This window comes from Anser anser (assembly GCF_964211835.1).
Source record: "Anser anser genome assembly, chromosome: 7".
In the NCBI taxonomy this organism is placed as follows: domain Eukaryota; kingdom Metazoa; phylum Chordata; class Aves; order Anseriformes; family Anatidae; genus Anser; species Anser anser.
The window spans coordinates 38919441-38939341 of NC_139727.1; the positions used below are offsets into that span (position 1 = coordinate 38919441).

The following is a 19901-nucleotide window of genomic DNA, read 5'->3' on the forward strand; positions in this document are numbered from 1 at the left end:
CCGCAGGGTGAGACGCCCGAGCTGGGCGCTAAACCAGGCGGCGCATCTCCATCCCCGGCACGGTGCAGCAGCAGCACTGGCTCCGGTCCTGGACAGCTTTCTGGAGTGAATTAGCTGGAGCAGACCGTTGCACCAGTGATCGCACGCTGCTGCTGCTGCTGCTGCGGCTGTGGGGCCTGATTTGTGCCAGCTTTGCTATCTTTACGCGGGGCTCTGTTGGTAGAGCCTGGCGCCGGGTGAAGAAATCCTCCCGGACCCGTTCGACATGTAAAGCATCGGTGCGGGAGCACGGAGATGAATTCACAGACATCCTTGACGGTTAAATCGCAGTTTAGCTGTGCAGGACTGGATCAGAGGAATGTTTCACAAAGCAGGCCGTCAGCAGAGGGCAGTTAAGTTGCTCTGCTTGCCTGCTACCTGTCCAGGTGCTCCCCTGGCCCGCCGCCCTCCATCCCTCAGCTGTGCAGGCTTACCAGGACCGAGGGCACGCCGTCTGCATCGCCTGCTGCTCCACCCCGGGAGCCGTGCCACGAGGGCACGAGCTGATGGCACGGCTAAGGTTGCAGTTTGGGATCTCTCTGGGTATCTCAGAAGAGACGTTTTTCCAAAGAAATAGGTGGGAAGAACTTAAATATCAATTTGCTTGAAAGAACAACAAACACCGTGCTTTTTTTTGTTTTCCTGTTCAGCCCAGATTTGCTGTATCCTAGGACCTCTGTGTTGTTTTTTATACCGAAATAAAATCGTTCTCGGCTGCAGCCAGTATATAAACATGGGTAAAATGAAATGGTGCGGTGATCACCTTTTAGAGAGGTGCGCTAATTTGACAGGAGAAATAGATCACCTGTAGTAGATGCAGTTACTTTTTCACAAGCCGAGCACGTGAACCACGCGACCTGCGTCATGCAACGTGCAGACCGCGGCTGCTGGAAGGAATCAGTCCTGCTGTATAACCTCAGCGACTTGAAAGGAAAAGCCCTCCGACAGAAGCAGCAGTTAAAAGAGCTGCTGCTCCAGTTAGTATTTTCTCCATCGTCATATTTAGAGGCCCCTGTCCCAGGGCTGATTATTCTTGCACAGCATTATGCATATGCCCCATTTATAAGGCTAGGCAACTCTACAGCGCTTTCTGTAGATTTTATGAGAATTAGAAAGGTCTTTCCCGTTGCCCTTCAGATTCCTGCTTGTCCTGCATGTGTGTAAGCACTATTGGTGTAAAATACTGCTAGCTTGTACAGAGGGTTCAGTTACTCATGGTTTGTGAAAAATGACATGATTCCTGATGATCATGCTTCACATCACTGTAGGAGCGTAGAGAAGTAAATACACGGGGGAAATGGAGATGCTTCATCATCCCCCTTGCCAATTTTTCAGCCTTTAAAAGATGCCGAGTGCAACTGCCGCAGGTCAAAATTATGCTGGAACAGAGAGAAAGCTCTGACCTCAACCTGGTGAGATGCAAAAAGAAAAAAAAAAAAAGACAATTTATTATTATTTCTAAAGTACAAATTCATTTTGTTCTAGTGGACTGACCTATCTTGCCATATCACCTTTTTCTGCTGTTTGGCAGGAAGGAGGGGGTGGTTCTCAGGGCTGGTTGTTCCCCCGCCACGTAGGGGTGTGCTGCTGGAGGTCCTGCCTTGGACTTTTGGGGGATGCTGAAGTGGTCAGGCTGTGTCTGGGAGCAGGACGGTACGTATTTAGTGGCATCTCTGGACAAGCAGCCACCGCAGTAAGGGGGCCTTCTTCCACACCTCCTTCACAGCGAAATGGGGGGGCATTTGGGGAGGCATATAGGCATATTTAGAAATGCAAGTCTTCCACAACTTGTTATTGCAGTATTCAAGTTTTGTGGGGTTTTTGTTTCTTTGTTTTTCGCTTGTTTGTTTTTTTTCCCCACTTACATTCAGCTTCTGGAAGAGTGTGAGGACACAGGGCACGACTGACTGCAATTCTGGTGCGGCGCTTGCATGGGGATTTCAGCACGTGCCCTCTCGGCTGCCAGCGTTTGGGACATATGCTTCCCGTGCTCGGTACAGCTGCGAGGCTTTTGGCTAGTGGGGATCGTGAGGCTGCTCGCAGCGAGCGTCTCTTGCCTGGGAGAGACGCGTGTGCTCTGAGCAGGTGTTCGCTATGATTACACTCCGCTAGAACGTGCAGGTCCTGCAGAGCAACGCTAAAATGTAAATTTCTGGAACAGTCTAGGAAGTTCTTGTCAGTCCTTGAGGAAAGACGCTCAAATCCAGCTCAGGGAAAAGCAAGTGGCAGCCAGAGCTCTACTTCTCTGCCAGGTGTGCCAGCTGACGCCAGCACGGAAGGGATGATAACCCACACCGAAGCCGTTTTCCAAATCAGCATGCAAGCTGGTATTTACACTTAGCCTGGTTTAAAATGCGTGTTGTGCACTGGAACCCAGGCCCAGGAATGAGTTCGGGGTTGTATCAAAAGGGGAAAAGTCAAAGAAAACACGGCACCAAGTGCATGAGTGAATGAGGGGAGGGCAGCGATGCCGTCCCTGGGGGAGTTAGGGGTACGGGGTAGGGGCGCTGCGCGGCCTGTCTGACACCATCACAGCAGGAACCTGGCCGGCAGGGCTTCCTTCTGCCACGTTGTCCTCCCAGACCCCTTGTTTCATGTCGCTTTGGTGGCGCGTCGTGTGACGGAAGGCGTCAGTCAGCTTCTGTCCCAGTGAGGCAGCGATGCTTCAGGCGGCCCAGGGGGTTCATCCTTCCAGTGGGATGGCTGCCGCTGGCAGGTGCGGGTTTTGTTGTCATTTGTTTGTTTGTTTCTTTGGTTACACTGAACGATTTATGCCTGCCGCTTGTTGTAGGTTAAGTGACTTTCTTAGGGGCGGCTAATTTCAGGGCTAACAGTAAATACAGGAGCTCGGTCACGGGGAATACACAATCAGCCGGGACTGGTCTAATTTATCGCGGGACCTTACTGCCTCCCTTTTAGTTGAAAGGAGAGTGAGATTTACTCGATCCCAGACAGGGAGGCATGAAAAAGGTTGTGCCTTTTCAGTCCGTAGTCACCTGGGACCGGCGCTATCATCCCACCCTTGCTGAAGGCCGTTATTTTCGTGTTGCTCAGTCGTCGTTCACGTGCCAGAGCCCGTTACTTCCATGCCCGCGTATGATAGCTGTGTCGCTTTCCGGTCGGGATCTGTTATTTACTTATTTACTTACTCCAACCTGCCATGGGAAGAAAAACGGAGGCGCGTTCAATATGCTGCTCTCCTCCAGCTGAGGTGAATGCAAACTTGGCTTGAATTTCAAGCAGGTCCTCCTGCAACCACCCCCCGCGGCGCTCCTGGCTTTGAGGGAGGACGCGGCCTGCTTGGCTGCCCGGCAAAGGAGGAAGGCCTCGGAGTCACGTAGGGCAAAAATTGGGGAGATTGAATTCAGTGTCTTGCTCCACGGTAAGTTTTACTCCGTGAGCTTGGACAATTCATTTGAGACGATGCTTATGTCTGGACTTTATCTATGAAGCGCGAGCAATTGCACATCTGTTAACTTAGAGGAACATTTTGAAGATAAAGGGGATTTAAGATGATGTGTATAGCACCCCTAATACCCGTGCGCAGCTAAAATATTAAACAGCTGATTAAGGGAACTGCTGCTTATGGGGGCTCTGCTCAAAGAAGGAAAATGCTGAGTAACGTCATTAGCTGCGCTGATTATTTCTGTACTTCAGTGGTACGAGTATGGGCAGGATTTGGGCCTCTCTTAATTTCCCTTTCTACGCAGCATTGGGAGAAAAATGCAACAACAAATCTTAGCAGCCAAAACTCTGATTTCAAGTTCTGGCTGAACGCTGTCTCGTTAGGAGGCCAAATTGCTGGAGATGTTAGGTCTTCCTTCTTCGTCTGAAGGGTAACCTAATTGGGGTGGGAGGCTTCTTTTCGTATTTTCACCGTTTCTAGTTGAGAAGTTTCTTTTCGATGTACGGATGTTTTGGGGAGGGGAACTATGATGACTGGAAAGTGGCGGCGGGTTTTCTGTTTGTTTTGTGTCGGTGAGGACGGAGATCGTGGAACAGTCTCGTGTGGTGTGTACGAGCTGTTGAATCACCTCGTGATAAAGATGTTCTCAACAGATGCAGAATTCTGCACTGGTTAAATTATCATGCAGTCTGCATGGCTAGGAAATAAATGAGGGTCTGGGAGACCGTGATGTATGATACCCTAAATGGCTGCATTTTGTTCATATTTGAAAGGCAGTTTAGCTTGTCGTCATTACTGATGATTTGTGCTTTTATAGCCCTTCCTTTTGCATTTCAGAAATCCTTTGTGCCCATCTGAATAATAAATCACCATGTTTGATTTCTCCAGTAAGAGCCAATGTGAAATTATATTCTTATTAAGATGTCTTGAGAAACTGTAAGTGTGGGGGAAATTTTCTAAAGGAGTAGATGCCAAGTTGGCTAATATTTTGGTTTGTCTTGTTTATTTTATTATCTTTCCAGATCACAGGGATGTATCTCCAACTGCTTTATGGCAAGGGGAGAAATACCCTGATTAAAAATCAAAAATAAAAAATCCGATCATACTTTAGATTGCTTTCAAACAAATGGTTTCAGATTTAAGCACCTAATGAAATCTGGAATGAGCTCGAATTCCAGCTTAGAATTCAAGGTACTGACAAAAGAAAGGCAAATGTAACAAATAATGGGAATACTTTCATCTGCTTCATATTTGCTCTTCGGTGGAGCAATATATTATTTATACAACATTGATTTCATTAGAAGGAGGATTTGATGTAACTTTTCTGTCAAGCTGGAGAACTATTAAATGTTATAAGGTACTGTAAAATCCCAAGCCTTCAGTAAGGTTTTCTTGATTCAAATTTGAAATAGTTCAATATTGCAATAAAGCATAAAAATACAGGCTTTTACGTGCTTTTACATATTCCTTTAAAGGTAGAAGCCCACATAGCAGTTCAGTGCTAATGCATAGTACTTAACAGAAAAAAACAAGCTACAATAAAATGTGTGAAAAATGAAAATCATACAAAATTAGGCAGGAGAAGTAAAAGTGAAGAGTGCAAATAGCCGAAAGTAAATTGAATACACCATTTCTGGCGGTTCCATGAGTCTAAAACAAAATTGAGTATTTTGGCCATAACGGTCAGAAATGAACTCTTCAATACAGGTTCTGAAATCCAGATGCAGACACGAAAACCTCAACCATTTTGAGACATGGCAGGGGAATGAGGCCAGTTTCTGGAAACAGAAGTGAAGAGGCAGGCTGCAGTACCAGGGGCACCCCAAGCCTTTAAGCGCATACGCACAGTTAGGAGCTGTGATGCTGTAATTTAACGAGGGGCATCTTGAGAAAAAGGAATGGGAAACTCAGGTCTAGTGTTAAATTATGATGGCCAACACGAATTTAAGAAAGAATGTAATACAGATTGAAAAAAAAAAAAAAAAAAAGAAGAATTTCACAGCCCATTCTCTACTGTGGGAAGGCAACACTTCTGCAGGGACTTGGGCACTGTGGCCTTTCCAGCACGATTTCTTACCACAGAATGAGTAGTTACAGAACAGAGAGCTGTTCAGGATTTTTTTAAACATGCATTTTTTATCCACTATATATTTCTTACAAACAGTAGCTTATACATTCCCGTGAATGTGTAGCTATCGTTTGTAAGAAATACGTAGTGCCATGCAAGCTACTGGAGGAGCACACAACTTTTCTTTAAAAAACAAAAACCTTTTTTCAATCCAAAAATTACTGGAAACGTCACTTCGTTAATACAGTACCCGATAGGAGCACGTCACATTTGAAGACTTGAAAGAACTTAGGAAGTTTGTCTGGGCAAAATATTCATACCTACTTTGTCGCTAGTACTAAAGTAAAATGTTTATGTAGAAAAATCATACGTTAAGCTTTGAATAGTGCCAGTGCTCCAGCTGAATATATATATATTTTTTTAATAAAATAACCTAGGAATGTAAGCATTAGCAAATAAGGATATGCTAAATTCATGGTTGACTTGCAAAGACTTAATTCTTTTATGTATTAAAATGTATGTGACTAAGTTTTACCTTAAGAAAGGAATGTAACAAGTTATTTTTAAAAGTCTTGAAATCCTACAAGCACAAAATATTTGAATAAGCTGTGTTATGCAGCAGGCTGATTATAAATATGGGAAGCCTAATAATGACATTAACTAAGTTCCTGATTGACAGCAGAGGCCAAGTGAAGTCCTTGTTAATCCCAGCTGTGTGGCTCCTCGTAAGGCAGTACAATAAAATGGCTCTGTCCTTTCTAAACAGTGATCTCCAGGATACTCCATTAAAAACCATTACAAGTAGCACCACATTTTGATTTCCTTAAATGTTTAATCAAGTTCAGCGCTGTAAATGTTGATACTCAGAGCAGTAGAGGAGCGTAATTAGCCCGTGCGTTAAATTGGAGGGCGGCAGTCGGTGTGGTGAAGGCCAATAGCTAGCATTGCTCCCAGGGAAGGGGGCGAGACAAATGTGCAAGGGGCAGGAGGAGAAGCCCAGCAGCTGGGGCCGGGCTGGAGTTGCGGGCAGGGCTGCACGGAGTTCATCTTTTCAGGCTTTCTCTCTGGGAAGTTGAGATGTGCTGCTTTTCCGCAGCCATCTGGCATGGTTTGGTTGGGAATCTCTGAGGTTCTGCGTGCCCGAGGAGCAGTGTTTGTGTTTCAGCATGAACAGCTGAGATAGGGAGATGAATTAATTACCATTAAAGGGAATCCTCCTGAAGAGCTGCAGTGCGGTGAGCACAGGTTGCGCGAAGAGTAGCGCTGGCGAAGCTCAGCCACCAAGGTGGGCAAATGCTGTCTTGCTGCTGAAGCCACTGGACTGCAGCCAACAGCCAGAGGATTTTTCGTTTTCTTTTAGAGAACTCCAACACGAAAGAATACCAGTGTTAATGTAAGGGTAATTACTCCTCTTTCCCTGTTCTTTACAGAACTCAGTGGAAACAAGGTCACTTGAAATCTCAAGGTCTCCGTTGAAATGTTCTCCTTACGTTTGGAAAATCCCCTTTTTTGTTAAGCTTGTGCAACTGAAGGGATCGACTTTTGGCATTGCGTTTAGCACCTTAGCCTGCTTTGCGAGGCGCTGCCCTCCCGGAGGAGGCTGGGCTGGAGGCTGGCGGCTGGCAGGAGGCGTGCAGGTTACGGGGGTCGTGCTGCGTGCTATGGAGGGTGGGCTTTGAGAAGGGGTGGGGGTGAGCAGGACCCCCTCGTGGCTTCTTTCAGGAAGTCCCTAGTGGTTATAACTCTGAAATGCCTGAAAACACAGAAAGAGACTTAGCGTTGAGTGTGACTTTTGTAAAACTGGTGATTTTTTTTTTCTAACATCTGTTCTAACGAGTGATCTTCAAGTTCAGTTATTCTAATTTGTTGTTGGTTGCATGTTGTCCCCGGATGTCCATCCATCCACCAGGCCATCTCGTCCCGGGATTTGTGCAGTCGCCTTCTGAACTTGCTTTTGCTGCTTGCCTCTGCAACTTCCATCGCTCCCCGTGTTTAAAAAATAAGTGCATAAGTTAAAAAAGTACTTTCTCATATTTGCCTCAAATTCATTTCCCGTTAGCTTCAACAGCTGTCTGCTGGTTCTAATGCTGTGGAAGTTGTGAGAGCAGCTGTGCACTCATCTCATCCCCCACCTCTGTGATTTTGAACACCTCTGGCTGTACAAATCCCCCCTCCGCCTTCGTTAAAGACTCTCGGACCTCGTGGTCCCTCCTCTGGAGGCAGCTTCTCCATCCGCTTGTCGTTTCTCCTGCCCTTTCCTGTACCCGCAGCGAGCTGTTGCTCTCTCTCCCTTGAGTTGCAGGGGCCGTATTTGTTCATTGAAATCACGTTACCCTCCGTGAGATGATGATACCTCGCAATGAAATCTTCGTTGTATAATGAACACCACCAGAGCTTTATTTGTGAGCTAAGTTCGTGGGAAGATGAGCTAACGAGGTTTGTTTCGACGTGTAATTTTGTCAGTTCACATCAGTTAGAAGATGACAGATAAGCTCTGGAGCGCTCCATCATCCAACTGAGGGGCTTGATACCCCGGGGCAAGGTCGTGGGGGGCCTCGAGTGGAGCCAAATGCACAGACAGCGACCTTCTGCCAGCGCACACGTCACGTCGTGGGACATTTCTGGGGCTGGCACTAGGGACACCTTTCCTAAGGGTGGCCCTCGCGCCTGGGGGCTATGGCTGGTGGTGTGCGGGGTGCTGAGGCTCCTTAGAGAAACTCCCTGCAGGGTTTGGGCTTGGAAGGGGTTGATTCTCTGCTTATTCATGGCTCTACTTTTTCCCTTTTTTCCTAAGGAAACAGTTGGCAGAGGTTCTTGACCCTTTCCTCTGTTTCATAGGAGCTCATTTCGTAGCAAACTTACCCACATGATCTTTTTCACAATATTTTAATTAAACAGAGTTGAACTTGAAAGATCTGTTTGAAAAGAAGGAAAAACTTTTTAATTTTAGGTGTTGCTAGCAAAATGCACAAGGTGAAAATGCCTGGCCAGTAATTGGAAAAAGCAGAAAACTTGCACGTTAATTTTTCTGTTTAATAGGGAACAAAAAATGTTTTAATAATTCACAGGGATGCAATGAGTGCTTTCCTTTTATTTATGCATATTTATCACTTGGCTTGAATCATAAACATATTAATTCCTGCCTTCTGGCTAATGACTTTGGGTAACGTTTGTACTTTTTTAATGCAGAAAATGTCCGTATACCTTATATTCCCTATAGGAATAGACTAATCAGGTTTACTTCCTTAGCCCTGAAAGAGATTTTGTCTTACCTTAAGTAGCTTTTCTAAGGTATTTTTAAAGCTGTTAAAATATATATATCCTTAACTTTATCTCCTCAACCAATAATGAGTAGCGTTCAGCCATACCAATAAAAGTTATTTGTTGTTTTCTAGACTTATGATTGTCAAATGGCAAAAGTGGATGTGAGTGTTGTAGGCTCCACCATAAATCAAGGTTGCTTTATTTTTCTGCTGTGGTTTAAAATATTCTGCCCCAAAAGGAAGTAGTTCCGATGGTGTTAAATGCCTGGATGCTTTCTCAAGAAAAGAACTTTCAAAGTAATGTTATTATTACTTTCAAGTAGGAATTATATTTACACTTTCGTTCTGACACCTAAAGACAGGCCCTGGAATTAAATGGGATATTTGGGGATCTCAGGTATTTTCTTCTTAGGCTGTGGTACTCTGTATTTATCTCCTATTCTTCATGTTTCTAGTATATTTAAGTAATATTTTATCAAATATAGACATATATTGGCATATTTGTGTTCTATGATATTTCAGTTAAACTTTTGTTATCTTTAAGTATTGGAAAAGATGTGGTAAAGGTGCTTATACCTGTATCACGAAGAAATTGCTTACGCTGATACCAGACTGAGTGGTGCTTTTAGTGGAACAAAAAAAAAATACATTTTCTCAGGAAAATAATAAAAAATAACCCTAATTTCCTGTAATTATTTGTGGTTAGTTTGCATAATGGAATTCAAATATGGGAGCGAACATGTCTCCAAGAAGCTGACAGCACTGCCCCAGTGCAGCCTTCCTTCCTCTCCCACTGCTCTTCTATCTGGCTCTTTTTTCAGGACTGTTCCTTGCAAAAAGATTAGTTAATCTGCTTTAAAAATATTATTGTTATCCAAATGCTAACATGATTCAAGCCTTCTGAAATAATCCAGGGTTTGGTAGGACTGCAGTCGGCAAGTTTGTGATTTGAGAAGGGAGAGTTTTCAATAGATAAGCCTTTTTTGACATGTACATGCTGAGTGGGACAATTTAGCTGATCCTGCTTGCAATGTACTCTTTGAGAATTATTTTTTAAAAATCTGAAAAAAAATAAGCTTGTACTATCTTAAAGTAGTGGAGGCAACACAATATTTTGCACAGATCTGAGCATATAAAGGCAGGAAGAGTATGATTTGTGTCTAACTTCTTATGCATCTCTTGAGATTTGTATGGTAATACAAAGTGACTTCTTAACATTCAGCGTAGAGAAAAATGTTCCAAACAAAAGCTAATTTTTGTCTTTGAATGGACTTGGGAACCTGACAGCTGTATACATGTGCATGAGCTGAATGCATCTTTAGACTTTTAATATATTTTCTGTCTCAGTAGAGAAACTTCCATTTAGAACCTCTTACTTTAAATGACGTTTTCCATTGTCTCCATTTTGCTAGCTTTTGTACATTTTAAGGAGATAGTCCTCAAACTTTCCACTTAAACATTTACAAACTTGATGCTTTTATCCACACATTTCATTGTTGTTTTTCCCGCTTTGTCGAACATCTGAGCTGTCGTAGCCTTAGTACAAGTGCATCAGTGCTGACTTCTAGCTTTTCTTCTGCAGGTTTAATGGCTAAAATATTGCGAGTATTTGTATCGGGGACACAGAGCTGTTCACACGGAGCAGCTCCACGGGCAGCGGGGAGTGTGTAGGGAAGCATATGGCGGTGAGAATCAGACCCACCGTTTTCAATAATGTCTCATGAATGTATATGAAGAAGAAAAAATGAGCTGGACGTGCACACAAATCTAAGAATAGAAACTTGCAGCCCATCTTTGGCCTGGTTACCATCTCTTTTGCTCTTTGTGTCCTGGGAAAAAGCAAGCTGAGTGCTCGGATGGCACAGACTGATGGAACACTACTGGTTTCATTGAGCTGTGACAGCGTGCATTGTGTGATATAAAAAAAATACATATTTTTTTCTGCCCTCAACTTTGTTGTCATGTTTAAGCCGTAAGAGGAAGTATAAAGTGCATAAATATTAGGATTGTCCTGGAAATTTTAATTAAATGACTGAATAGTCACCAAAGATGGTAGGGGAGAAAGCATTTCTAAACTCATTCCCTGTATGTTTTACTTCAGCACCTGCACTGGTTTTGTTTTTATTTATTCTTTCTTGATACTCCTTTTATATTCTGATCTATGAAGACTGTTTCTTGTGGGTTTGAATGTACTTCGTGATGGCAGAGAGGCCCTGGGCCTCCAGGGCTGGGACGGGGCCTGAGCCTGGGCTGGGAGCTGGGCCTCACAAAATGTAGAATGGGTCCTGCTTCATTGTGCTGCTACATTCAGCTAGCATTTTGGGAGGAAAGCAGGAGAAAGCCTTGCTCTGCCAGGGCCAGCTCCCGCCGACTCTTGTTGCTCAGCCTCCTGTGTGCGCCGCGAGCCCTTCCCACCTGGAGGCCATGATGCTCGGTGAGGGGCCTCAAGTGCTGCTGCCCGACCGATCGCTTCAGCAGCGCCTCTCCCCGAGCAGAATGACGTTTTTATCAATACAGAACAACCGTGTGCACCATGGGGTGCCATCCCCAGCTCTGTATGGAGAGGGGACACGGCCTGTAGCAGAGCAAGCCAGCCTCTCGGAGGACACGTCCGTCCCCGTCCCCGTCCCCTTCCGAGCTGCCAGGCCGGGGGCTGAGCCTCTGCTGCCTCGGGCACAAGAAGTTGGTTTTGCTTTGGAATGTTTTAAGTCACTGATTTTAATCTCGTTTTGGATTTAATTTAAATTGCTTTTTCAAAGAGAGATTAATTCTCATTTAGGTGTGGATAAGTAATTAAAAAAGATCTCCAGACTTAAGTTGCTGTTGTTAACCACACGCACACACTGCATGTGTATTAAAGCAATTACATAGTTGAATATACATCTAATCCTATTCTTAGTGCTTAAGTGTTACCGTGTAAGAAAATGATAAATGACTTCTTATTTGTGAAGGGATTTACTTTTTTTCCCTTATGATTTATGCCAAGATGATGTTGGAAGGAAAATGAAATTCAATTATAAATTGAAATTTATTTTGGTGGTGGAAAACCAGCACTTTAAAAGGCTTTATTATTACTTTAATATATTGAGTGTGTTGGATATCATAAGGAAAATTATCAAAACATGTTTTACACTTGAGTCATACTGAGTTATTCAGAACAGAAGGCATTCTCACTGAAGGTTTTAGGTTGGTTTTGGTAGGCCTGCAAGCACTGAGAGACCTGAATTAGCTTCATCTGGAACCGGGAGGGCTTTGTAAGCAAGTAACTTCTCTCGAGTTACTCCTGCTGCCATGCCGGGCTCGCTGGGCTGGGGGCAGCACTACTCATCGCCTGGCTGCCTCTGGCTGATGGGGTGCATGAGCTCTGGCCTTCACGGGTTTGGAAACTGGGCCCCCTGTTCTGGCTTTTCTGTGGGATAGAAAAGAGAAATGAGATGTCCTGCTTTTGAAGAGAAGATGGAATGGAAGGGAAGGAATTTACAATAAATACAAATCTGTGTGCCTGCAGAAGCCATAACCTGGTTTCATTATGTTAAAAAGATACACTCACTAGACTGGCCAGTTACTTGCTTCAGTTCTGTGATTTGGCTTTCTTAAAAAAAAAGGCTTTTTAAATTTTGATTATTCCAGCTGATTAGTTCTTCGGTTGTCATACTCTTCTCTAAAAAAAGTATTTAGAATACATGAAATACATTTCAATTTAATGCTTTTTGAATTCGTCCTTCATATCCTTCTCCCATTTACTGTTTACCCTGAGAATTATCAAGAAGATTGGAAAGCAGAAATCGCCTTCCATTACCCCCGGTGCCCGTAACCAAGCAAGTGCTGTTTTCTTAATGACGCCTACTGCACGCTGCCTCATTTTCCACGCCACCTTCTGCTCTGGTGGGAGGTGAAGGTGCCTCAGTGCAGACCTGGCAGTGGGGCAGGTCTGTAGGGGACTGCTCAGCTCGGGCGTTGTGATCCCACATGTGGCCCATGTCTTGCCCATGTGCTGTGTTTCCACCAGCAGTTTAATGCCTGCTTTTGTGCTCCTGAAGGTAGTGAGTGGCCCCAGCTCAGAAAAAAAAGCTCAGTTTGTCCATAACCAAGCTGGCAGTGCCCTGTAGCCCTGCTGATGTTGGACTTTTGCTGAGGCTAGGTGCATTATTTTCTGAAGGAGGAAATGTATAGCTGTTTATCGGTAGTGTCCTGGTGGGATGTATTACGTTGAACTTTGTGATCATCATTCGAAACAGCAATAAAAAAAGAACTTATGTGAATTTAGTTTTCCACAATATAAATGTTCAGCAGTTTCTGCTTAGACTGCATATTAGAGATTGATACTTGCTACACTTTTTGATACTGTTCATTCTTTAGCAAGGTGGTCTGAAAAATCCCCCCAAAGTATTCTGTTTTACTCCGAGTTTAGTAAGAAATAACATTCAAATTTAATAATGTTATGGGGAAGAATTGTATCTTTCCTGGAGATGCAACCTTGTATTACCATTTTCAGGTTCTGCACAAGGCCTCCGCTGCTTTAACTCAAGTCCTCCTTGAACTGCTGTTGTTCCTTGGATTCCTGCCTTACTTAGATGCAAAGTGCTAAATTGTTCTCCGTTATTTGATAGTGAATCCTTATGAAATATAGATACGGCTGCTTCTGTAAATACCTGTAGACAGCCTCCAGCGCTGCCTGTAGGAAAATATTTATATCTGAACTTCCTGCTTTTCATTGTCTAAAAGGAATTACTTCTGAATTTTTCTTCTGCTGGTGGCAAACTTGGCACGCATTTTGCAAAATATAACAAGCTGAAGAAATTATAGATGAAGTAAGATTGCCCGCATGAGAGACAACCTACATATAGGTATGACAAAGAGAAAAGTGTCCAGGAGAGAATTCCTGCCAGGGGGAAGCTGGCCCAGCGTGTCTGCGGCGTGCGGCGGTGGCAGCTCGGCGGGCAGCAGAGCTTTGCTCACAGCTCCGCCAGGGCCCTGCTCGGGCCCCGAGTGAATCGCTTCTGCTCTCTGTGCTGCTGCTCTTGGGGCTCTGTAATGGAAATCGTGCTTTTTCTAATTCCTCTGGCGAATCATACTCTAGCTTTCAAGTGGCAGTTGCAAGATGTATTAGCAGGAACCAGGCTCCTCCAGACCCTGTCTTTGCATCTGTCCTGGAGAGGTGCAGGTGCGATTCGAGAGCCAAATTACGAGTGAAGAGAGAGGTAAGATGAGAGACTCCTGTAGGCAGAGAAGAGCAATTTCACTTCCGTGAAACCCCATTTGCTACTACTAGATATTAATCTTTTGAGCTCCTCTTGTCTGTCAATATTGGTACAGAAAGTCTAACTTAAAATGCAAACTCTCCTGAAATTGTATTTCTCTTATTCACCATAATGGCGTGTGGATTTGTATGAGTAATACCAATTTTGCTACTATACTATGAAATATCACGGAAAGTTAAACTTCAGTTAGAAAAGCAGTAATAAAGAAGCAGACCGCTTCAGCAGAGCTATCTTTCTGTATTGAAACAGTTTTCCTACTCTTGTGGAGGAGGGAATGAGAGTTGACTGTAATGAAATTTTCATTTTCCCACCATAGAAATGTAAAAAGAGCCCTGCTTTTATTTTAACATTGATGAGAGTTGCCGTAATTCCTGTCTGCAAGGACTACGTCACCTTCTGCTGGACCAAAAGATGAGAACAAAGTTCAACATAAGAGACTGCCTTCCACAGAAAACCTCCTCCCCGTAAAGCCTCCTTTCCATATCCGCTGTTTGTTCTGTCCTGAAAATTTTCTATCAGGACAGCCCCGCTGGCATGACGTGATGATTTATGTGGATATGAACCAACGGCAGAAATTGGTTCACAAATTCAAAAGCTTCCCCAGGGACCTCTTCTTGCAAATTCCTTTTCTAACCCAAGGTTATCTAATCTGCGTGTTTCTATCAATTAAATTTTGATTGCATATATTTCTGATCTTCCTTTTAAGCTTTCCGAGCCCCTAAATAAATCGGTTCTTAAATATTTTATATCACAACAGTCAAATGAGAAGCATCAAAAATAGAATAATTTACCTTAAAAATGGCTGTGTCTTTTAGAAGTATGTTCGTGAAGCAGGATCACCTGTCTCGTATGAAGAGGGGGTCCATTTAGAAGATAATAGGATAGCTTCCCATAGTATTTCCATGATTAGTCACACTGATACCTTACTGAGGCATGATTTGCTTGCTTCAGGGACAATATCCATGGTACCTGTAGGCTGTCATAATTACTGACATTTCTGTGGTGTAATAATTCTTAATATAGGATGCCTGTTTCATCTTAAATTATCTTACCCTCGTATTTGCACAACGTCTTTATCTGGTCAACCTAATCGTAGTTTATTTCCGTGGCTTTTCAGCATTGATCATGTTGGATAACTAAAATTGATTCTGATTGCTTAGCTAACATTGTGGCGTACAGAAGTGTTTAGCCATAAGTAAAATTTTGTGGTGTGGGGTCCGTAAGCTTACAGTGCAAAAAGTCTGGAAATTCTTGGTTTTTTTCCTCCTGACTGCATAATCCCTTCCCGCTTGGATTTATCTGCTCCATCCACAGGACTGAAAGATGTAAAAGCAAGCTGGTGCATTGCTAAATTTCGTTTTTGCCCTCCTGACAGTATCCTTTTAAAGACAGCAGCGTGCTGTGCTGGAAGAGGCCAGGCCGCCTCTCAGATCTCGTTAGCATCTCCGGTCCTGCCGTGATCCAGTGCCGAGTGCCCGTGTCGCCTTTGGAGCTGTGCCGAGGTAGCAGCGCAGGTGGCACCGTGAAGTACGCCCCCTCGGCTCGGCGTGCGGCTACGTGCTGAACTTCAGGGCTGCTCTGGGCACCCCAGGAGCAGCCACGGCACAGCATGGAGGATGCTGAGGATGGGACGCGGAGAGGACACGATCCCGTGGTGTTTGTGCACGTGTCTGCGTCTCGGCTGTGTTCTCCGGCTCCGTTTTGTTTTAGCTTTTTGGTGACTTCAGAGAAAGTTTGGCTTTTTTTTTTTTTTCCTCCTGCCATTTATCTAACACTGAGTGCTAGAACAGATATGTCTTTCATTTTGAGAGTACTTCAGATGGTGATAATAATAATTACAGTTAAATTAGCTTCCTAACATCATTCTGCGTTGGGAAATCTAAAGTAAACAAGATGAAAGGCTCTCACTGGTGTGAGGAAGGCAGTTTGTCTGAGGTTCGTATTGGCGTCAGGAACCTTTTTATTGCCCCATTAAATCTCTCTGGAGATGACTGCTCCTTCTGTTGGTGTGTACGAGCGTGCACCCCATGCTGTCGGCTTGAGAGACTGCAAGTGGCAAGTCCCCAGAGAGATGCCCTTACACCCATGTTGGTTGAGTTATCAAGGCCGAGGGCCAGAACAACACATTTCACCAGGAGTCTCTGCAGCGCTATCACAGAAACACAGAACCAGTCAGCTTGGAAAAGGCCTCTAGGATCACCCAGTCCAACCTTTAACCTAGTACTAACATCCAACGCTAAACCTTGCTACTAAGTTCTACATCTGCACGTTTCTTGAAGACCTCCAGGGGTGGTGGCTCAACCACTTCCCTGGGCAGCCTCTTCCAATGCCACCCAACCCGTTCAGTAAAGACATTTCTGTAGTATCCAACCTAAACCTCCCCGGTGCAACTTGAGGCCATTTCCCCTCGTCTTATCACTTGGTGCTTGGGAGAAGAGCCCGATCCCCACCTCGCTATAGCCTCTTCAAAGTAATTGTAGAGGGTGAAGAGTTCCCTCCTGAGCCTCTTGTTTCTCTGGGCTAACCAACCCCAGCTCCCTCAGCCACGGCATCTTGGAAGCCTTACCCAAAGGTTGCTCCTGCACGTGGAGCTGGGTGGAAGCTACTCCTCAGATAGGGACATGTGCAGTCACCGTGTGTCTTTTTGTTCCGTGTCTCTTTTTTGGCCATCCCAGGGTGTCCTGATACCACACGAGTGGTACACAGGGCTTTGGCTGCTGTGGAACAATGATAGTTACATGAAAAATTAGTAATTCTAGATCCCAGAACCACTTTGCGTAGATGTTACAGCCTGTACTAAATGTGGTATGTGTGCTGAATTCCATATAAACAGATTTTTTGTGGCTTTTCCTTTTTTTTACCCTACTTGAATGCTGGCCATACCCATAAATACTGTTTTTGTGTATTGTACTAGCACTAATACCAGCATAAGGCAAAATACCTGAAACAGATTTGAGGGCAGTTCTCTAGATTTTCAGTGAAGTATTTCGTTACATAGCGTGAGGAAAGGCAATTGCATTTAGGAAACCAAAAATAAATGGACTGACCTTCAGAAATCTTAAGCACTGTGATTTCAATTGAAGGGCATACTATTTAATAGAGACTCTTTAGAGCTTTTTAAAATGAAACATTTTTGGTTAAAATGGACTTCTTTGAAAAAGAGCCTTAGAAAAAAATGATAAATGGTGTTGTTAAAATATCTCATTAATTTTGTGTTTGCCTTCTACCAAAGTTAGTGCAAGGCACTTCGAAGCTCAGAAGGTTTCGTGTGTAGTCTCATCGTGCATATCATCAAGGGTCTCATAAATACGCCTCTTGCAAAACGAATTCCAGTTAAGTTATCGTGGTCTCGCGTTCGGGTTTAGATCTGCGAGGATCCTTTTTGCTGTTCTTGCCGAGGAGGTTTCTCTGCGTTCACAGGTGGTTTGTCGCTTTGTTATGTTTTGTGCCGGCTGAGTTTCGTCCTCGCTGGGGCCCCGTGAGCTCTTGCCCAGGCTTCTCCGGCTGCAAGGAGAACTGCCGGCCTGGGCTGTCTTTGACCACAAACGTGTTGCTTTGAACCAGCCTTCTCAAATGAAACACCGTCCAGAATAACGCCCTTCCCAAACCAGTACATCGTTAGGGTGGGTTAGAGTATTTTTCTTTTCCGTGTGGTTTTCAAACTAGCCTTCTTGGTAAAACACGAAGCAATGAACTGAAGAACATAACTAAGTTACACTTATTTACTTCCCCAAAGTCTATTTTTTTAACAATTTCAAGAGCTCTGGTCCACTAAAAGCGTTATCTTAGGAAATACGCGCCCGGGCTGCTGCCTCCCGAGAGCCCGTGGGTGCTCCACAGGGGGCGAAACTGCAGACAAAAGATTGGGACTCCTCCGCCATAAAAAGTGGCATCTTTTCAATAAGAAAAAAAAAGGTCTTTTACTTCAGTGACCAGACTTGTTCGCAGACCTGTGGTGTTTTATAGTTGGTAGGAAACTATAATGCGCCTTTATGTGGCAGCCAGAGTCTTGGCAGGAGTCACTGAAAAGCTAAATTCAGCTAAAAAAGATAAATTTTTATCTTGTGAGTCTTGAAGTGGCGGCAGTTTTATTCATCAGCTCTAGAAATGTGAACCACTGATTTTTTATTTACTTGCTGTTAATGTATACATGGTACGTGTAAGCAAAGAGAAAACTTCATTTGTACATCCCTGCAAACTGGCGTGTGAGGGGTTTCACACATTTTCACCAAAGGAAATTCTGTGAAAATGTTGTGAAAGCCAAAACCTAGTGAGAAGCTCATTTTAACCTTCTTGATTTTTTTTTTTTCTTTTAGCTGCTTAAACCATGTAAGGAAAAAAGTAGCAAAATATATAAATATATATATATTTTAACTTAAGTTTCTTTAATTTGATCTCTGATTCATTGTAACAGGGAAATGATAATGAAACCTCCCTTAACTAGTTTTGATTTCTCTTTGACTTTCTCACTACACATAAGGAGCTTCCTATCTCCAACTTAGAGATTTCCCTGGAAGAACATGGACAAGGCTATTTAAAATCATATGCTTTACCCCTGCAGGAAAAAAACATTGGCACGTGTTGTCTCTACTGCAAGGAATTCTCCTCGTTCTGAAAATCTTCAGCATTACTGTTACTTGAGGGGGTTATTTTATATTAAAATTTTCCTATCCATATCTAATAAAGGGCCCTTTGAACGTTTATTATTTTATTATAAAGATAATTTAAGAAAATAAGCACTTTTTGAGCATTCGTGAACATCTTCAACTTTTTATTCAGAATTGTATTTTAGAGGAACTAGAAATAAGTTTACATTTCAGAATTACATTGTCGTTTTATATACAATGTGTTGTCTGAATAATAATGCATAGTTTCTGAAGAAGAATCAGCTTCTTTGGTTGATTTTGTTGTTGTTATTGTTTTTTCTTTTTTTTTCTTCTTCTCGAATACTTCATTTCCAGTGTTTGTTTCTGTGTTTTGCTAGTAAGGAAGGATGCAAAAGGGTTTTCAGTGTAAGCCTTGACACTATTTCAATGAATAAATAGCTAATAATTGCACGGGGCAATGGCAAGCCCCTATGTTGCCCTTGCAGTACTTGCTGTATAAATGTCGGTTTGCAATTACTCCTAAAGTTAAAATTGAAATTGATTTTTTTTAGACAATTAGTTGGTTTTTTTTCCCTTTTTTTTTTCTTTGTATTGCTTGGCGTGGCGTGCTGCAGAAGACAACAACGGTCTCTGAATCCAACTAAAGACTAAAACTCAACTAAAGATTAAAATTTAATAATGTTGTTAGCTAATGCTAAATAGTTAATAGGCCATATTAAAATACCTCCAATACAAATATTGCCTATAAATAATTGCAAATTTTTATTAGTGTTGTAATTAAGAGCATGCTGGCTGCAAATGATACCTCAAAGTGCAAAGACAATTATGAAAAGTAAGCAGAAGACTAATAGTATACTTTTTGTAATATTAAACAGATTTTGCTAACCAGCAGGGCCTTAATCACTCTTTAGCAGGTGGGGATCTGAAGATGAATGTTGGAGGAGAGAGGTGTGTGTGCAGTACAATGGAGGCGTAAGGGGATGATATGATATTAAAGAAGGAAAGGTTTTTTGTTATCAAGATAATACTAAGAAGATGGGCACGGTGCATTGTTTTATGCAGGGAAATGGAAAATAATGTTGATTAACTTGTCAAAGACCCTGAAGCGTCAGGTAGAAACCACTTTGGGGGCTCAGCCTAAGCTGACGTTACAATATTTGACAAGTTTCTGTAGTTGTTTTTGTGATTTGTTGTTTTTTCTTTTTTCAACTAACATTTAATTGTGCTACAGAATTTCCTCACATTCGTGCTTCATTT

General features: G+C 43.2%; 1 protein-coding gene across 4 annotated transcripts in view; it reads left to right on the forward strand.

Annotated features, from left to right (window-relative positions):
- The window catches only part of DOCK1 (dedicator of cytokinesis 1), a 281002-nt gene that overhangs the window by 134925 nt on the left and 126176 nt on the right, over positions 1 to 19901 (forward strand). The gene's annotated exons all lie outside the window — the stretch shown is intronic.